Here is a 5,408-nt window from a genome sequence, read left to right as displayed (position 1 = left end):
TCGTTTGCACATCTCTATCATAGAGCTAATAATGGCATCCACCTTGTAGGGATGCCATAAGAATCAATAAATGTAAATATGTGGTAAAAATTTAGCATGCACACATACTAAGCATTATGTGTTTGTTATTTTACTTTTCTCATGTAAAATAATATCATGGCCGGGCTCGGTGGCTCAGCCTGAAATCCCGCGCCTTTGGGAGGCTGAGGTGAGTGGATTGCCTGAGCCCGCGGGTTCGAGACCCGCCTGGGCAGCGAGATCTCATCTCTACAATAAATCAAAAAAAAAATCAGCCGGGCGTGGTGGCGCATGCCTGTAATTCCAGCTACTTGGAAGGCTGAGGCGGAAGGATCGCCGGAGCCCAGTAGGCCGAGGCTGCGGTGGCCGGGAGCGGCCACTGCACTCCAATCTGGGTGACAGAGTGAGACTCCGACTCAAATAATAATAATAATAATAATAATATCATGGTCTAACTATCTCTAGTCTCGTTACTGCCGTCTTCCTAAAAACATACATTTGATCATGCAACTTTGCTGCTTGAACATTGTTAATGACTGTGTACTAGACACAGGATGAAGTTAAGCGTTCTGGCATAGAGTACATGGTTCTTTGCAGATGAGAGCCATCTTCCATCATGCTATCTGTTCTAGCAACTGCTTCACTCATCTTTCTTCAAGGTTCACAGTATGCCTTTCTCCGATTCTGTACCTTTGCTTGAATGCTTCTTGCCCTTCCAAACAGGACTCTTGTTTCTTCTTCTCTCTCCCTATTCTTGAAGACCCAGTTCTAATGTTACTGCTCGGTGAGTTTTCTCTGACTTCTAATAATCATTATAACACTTTTCCCCAAAAATAATGACAGCAGCTCACACCATGTGCCAGACACCGTGCTAACATTTCATATTTATTGCGTCATTTAGTATTTTTAACAACACTATGAGATAGTGCTGATATTAGTCGCCATTATAAAAATGGGGAAACAGGTTAGAGAGGTTAACTAGAATTAACAGTTTCCCTGAAGTTTCACTAGGACTTTATCAACTTCTCCATTATTGCTCCATAACCCTGTTATCCACATATTTATTCAAGTGGCTTCCCTCTCTCCCCCTTCTTTTTATTTTTTTTTGAGTTGGAGTCTCACACTGTCTCCCAGACTGGAGTGCAGTGGCCGTTCCCAGCCACCTTAGCCTCGACCTGCTGGGCTCGGGCGATCCTGCCGCCTCAGCCTTCCAAGTAGCTGGAACTACAGGCGCACTCTACTACGCCCGGCTAAGTTTTGATTTGTTGTAGAGGTGAGGTCTCGCCAAATTGCCCAGGCGGGTCTCGAACCCGCGGGTTCAGGCAAGCCGCTCACCTCAGCCTCCCAAAGGCACGGTATTACAGGCTGAGCCACCGAGCCCGGCTAACATTATCTCATTTAATTGAGGGTGAGGGCGAGAGGCAGCTCTTGTCATCCTCACCGGCTGACAAGGTCATAAGGAGCCCAGGCCAGGGTTCTAAGTACTGCTCCCACCCCAAATCCCATGGTGGATTCCTTCTCTTCCAGTCCTTCTTGTAGCCACACGGAGGTGTCAAACTGGGGAGACTGATGGGAGAGGGGAAAGAGGCTTCTTACCTGGGACCAGGGACAGGAAGCCATCCCTGCACACCTGAGGATGCTGCTGGCACAGGCGAGGGGGCCAAATGAGGGGGGCGGCCCACCCCACTCCCGGCCCCAAGAGCCTTGGCCAGAGAAAGCAAAGCTGAGGGTCACCACCTCCATGACCTGCCCCAAGCCTCCCAGTACTATTGGCGACACACACACTGAAAGGCTGGGAAAACCCCTGGGCAGAGCTTCAGCAGTTCACGCCCAGAGGGAAAGCCACCTTCCAATCCCTTGACCACCAAAGCACTGAGGTCCCCCGCCCCAGACACAGCTACCTCTGGAATAGCAGTGCTGCCATTCGGTATGTGTGTTCCCCTGTTCCCCTCAAGTCCTCCAGCAGCCCCCGAGGTAGGGCCTCTGCCATCACCCGAGTCTGTGGCACAGGCAGGCAGCCACGCCCCTAACAGAAGCCGCAGCCCCGATACCACAATCATGATGGCTCCCATGACTGCTCCTCCCATGGCTGGGCACCAAGCTGAAAGCTGCGCATGAATCGCCACTGGAATTCTCACTTATACAGATCAGCTACTGTTAACCCACTGTACAGCTGGGGAAACTGAGGCACGGACTGTTAAGCAACCCCATCCTACTAAGCACATAAGTAGACCACCTTGCCTGCAAGCTCCTGGACCTCGGCCTGGCTCCCCGAGCTTGGAATCGACCCCCAACCTCTCTGCCAGTCACAATATTCCCCATGCTCCAGGCGGTGTCGCTGATTGGTCTACCGCCTGCACTGCCCACACAGCTGAAATCACTTTCCTGGAGGGACTCAGGGTTGTGGGGTTTGTGAAACACAAACAACTTGCATCTGGGACCTTGGATAAATTTACTGAAGGAGGGAGGTGGGCATGGCGGCTCTCTGTATTTCCCTAAAGAAGAGAGAGAAAGGGCTTTTCTTTATTCCTGTCTAGTTCCCACAGAGAGGCAAGAACAACTTCATGGGGCAGTCTGGGGAAAGCCCTGGTTCTTCCTGCGAGGACGACTGTGTCTTGAGAGCTGCCCCAGCCCGGCTGTCACTGAGGTCAGCCTGCACTCCTCCCCCAGCCTGGCCCAGCTGGATAGGAAACTGGGAGCTAATTCCGACAGTGCAGACGCTGTGAGCTCACTCTGGAAACCCCCGGGGGCGGCCAGGCCAGTTCCACAGTGTGTGACACAAAGATCGAGGGAAGGAAAGAGAATGTGTGGAGGGGGAGAGGCAGCCAGAATACACAGATTCCCCTTTGCTGCACCAGGCCAGGCAGGGGTCGGACCCAAAGGGAAGTGTGCAGTGGCTCACCCAAGCCACGCCCCAACCCGCACTCACAGCCCCCAGGCTTCTGCTCTTATCTGGTCCAGGGCAATTTACACATCAATAGGACCTGGTGGAGAGACCCCAGCAGTGTCAGGGCTCCTGACGCCAGAGCAGGACTCAGAACCCAGTGCCCTTCAAAGTATCTGTGTGTGATTTATTCCTTCTCTTACAGGAGCAGAAGCATGGGCAGGGGAAAGATAAGGAGACAGAGTACGTGTGAAATTACATCAGGTATACCTAGGTAGAAGCCACCCGGTGGTTTGGGCTGGACCTGGGGATGGCAGCTGGGTTCAAACCTGGGCTCCACTGCTCATTTCCTGGATGACTTTGTACAAGTCTGAGAGCTCAGTCTTGTGCCTCGAGAGTCACACAGCAATGGGGCCACTGTTACTGTTTGTTCAAATGAAAAGTAGGAGTTTCACTTCAGACTTTTACAGTTAAAAGACCAAAAAAAGAAAAAAGAAAAAAACCCCAAACCCAAACCAGAAACCTCCACCTTGCTCTGGGTCTTGCCAGGAGGCCAGGTCCAGACATGAACAGGACGGGGGTGATGGTCACTCCAGGGAAACAGGAAGGGAGGGCAGTGGGGTGACCCCAGCCCCTGGGGATAGACATGGCTGCTGCATTCTATCCTCTCCCACCAAGTCAGCCACCGTTCCTTCTTGCCAGAAAACTGGTAGCACGTTCCCTGAGCACAACTCAAACAATTCTGAGTCATCCCTGAGGGGGTCGCCTGGCCTGAGCTCTGATGTCTTCTGTCTTTCACTTCTGCTCAGCTGATGCCATGAGCAGGGGGTGCCCTGCCCCACCAGTGGCTGGGTCCACCCTGGGCTTCTCGCCTAACCCAGGGTTGCTTCTTGACTACAAGAGAGAAGAAGGCTGGGGAGCCCCAGGAATCAGGACCCTGTTACTCCTTGGATGTCACCTTCCTGGTGTAAATAACTGACGAATGCAGGTGTGAGTTCAGAAGGGAAAATTCCAGCAGGTCACATGGCATCAGGCATCCATGCCGGCCTCAGCAATGCAGTTTTGGGAAAAATCTATAAGAACAGAGCTTAACCGCTGCCCTTCCTCTACCCCCATTTGAGCTCAAGGGCTGTCTCAGCTCAACCTGCCTGAAATACCCAGGCAACCTTCACAGCACCAGACCTGCTACCTGCAGGGCTCGTGGAGAGCAGGGAAGACAGTGGCTCAGGGCACCAAGGAAGGACTCTTGCTACAGAATTACCTGCCCTCATACCTCCTTAGCTCTATCTCATTTAGGTTTATGCCAAGTTCCTCTCCCAACCACTGGGGAAACTTAGGCAGGGGGAGGCAATCAGCGAGAACTAATGTGATGGACCAGGTGCAGCACTATGGACATCTTGGGATGGATGTGTCCTGTGCATTATAGGATGTCTGGCAGGGTCCCTGGCCTCCATCCACTGCATGCCAGCAGCAACAACACTCACTTCCCCAAGTGTGCGGCCCCCAAAATGTCTCCAGACATCGCCAAATCTCCCATGGCAAACAAAGTTGATCCCTAATTAGGACCACTGCACTAAAGCATGCCTCACCTTACACTCCCTGCCCTACAAAGTGACAGCAGCATTATCTCACCAGCAAATGGCACACACACTGGGGTCCTAACCCTAGCCATCTAGACAACAGCAGCCACTCCACTGGGCAGGGCCAACTCCTCGGGGCTTCACTCCTCAGACACACCCACCTCTCAGCTCTCCTTCTTCAGCGACCCCTACCAAGTAACCTTCTCTCTGTCTTTCCCTGTGACCTGGGTTCCCTCTCTGCCCTGGGGTGAAAAGTCTGTACACTAGGGGACTTACCCCTCTCTAACCTCTAACCCAGTGCCCTGCAGGAACATCCAAGGGGACCAACTTTTCCAAGCCCCTCACAATCCAGAAGTCCGGGCTCCTGGGTCCAATATCCGAACTCCGGCCCAGGCTCGCTATGTGAGCCCAACTCCCCCACCCCCCACTCCGCACCTGTTTCCACCTTGGCGAGCCTCAACGCACACACTTCGGCCCGGGCCGCCTGGTGCTCGCCCGGGAGAAAGGGAAGGGGAGGGCAGAGGAGGGTCAGAATTGCAGGCACTTCTGGGACGAAGGTAGGACTCCGCGGTCCTGCCCTGGGCGATCCCTTCTCTTTTAGGGGCTCTAAACTTCTAGTCGTGCCCCCATATCTGGTACCCCTTGGCCCAGGGTCCCCTTAGGCGTCCTGTCCGGGGCCAGCCCAGGGGCCTGCTGCCCGGTCTAGCGGCCCCGCCGGCGCCGTCCGACTCCAACCCTGGTCTCTGGCCAGGCCCACGTGGGACTCGGGCGCTGCGCAGGGCAGGCAGCCTCCCCGGCCGCGCCCCGCCGCCCCGGGGCAAGCTCGGGCCTAAGCCCGGGACCCCTCCGGCGCCTGAGGCTCGGCCGCCGCCAGCCCTGCCCGCCATTCGCCCGCGCTCACCTCCTGCGGTCCCGGGACGCGGCTC

The 5,408-nt window shown here is 54.5% G+C and overlaps 1 protein-coding gene across 1 annotated transcript in view; it reads right to left on the bottom strand.

Moving 5' to 3' along the window:
* RHBDF2 (rhomboid 5 homolog 2) overlaps positions 1-5,408 on the bottom strand; it is a 36,712-nt gene that overhangs the window by 20,675 nt on the left and 10,629 nt on the right. The window contains exon 3 of the mRNA XM_008049234.2: positions 11-14. The gene's annotated coding sequence lies outside the window, so the exon portion shown is untranslated. The remainder of the gene's footprint in view (positions 1-10; positions 15-5,408) is intronic.

This window comes from Carlito syrichta, unplaced genomic scaffold, assembly GCF_000164805.1.
Source record: "Carlito syrichta isolate Samal-C Ts95f unplaced genomic scaffold, Tarsius_syrichta-2.0.1 Scaffold130825, whole genome shotgun sequence".
Taxonomy (NCBI): Eukaryota; Metazoa; Chordata; class Mammalia; order Primates; family Tarsiidae; genus Carlito; species Carlito syrichta.
Note: the sequence above shows the minus strand (reverse complement) of the source record. Positions and strands in the feature narration are given on the sequence as shown.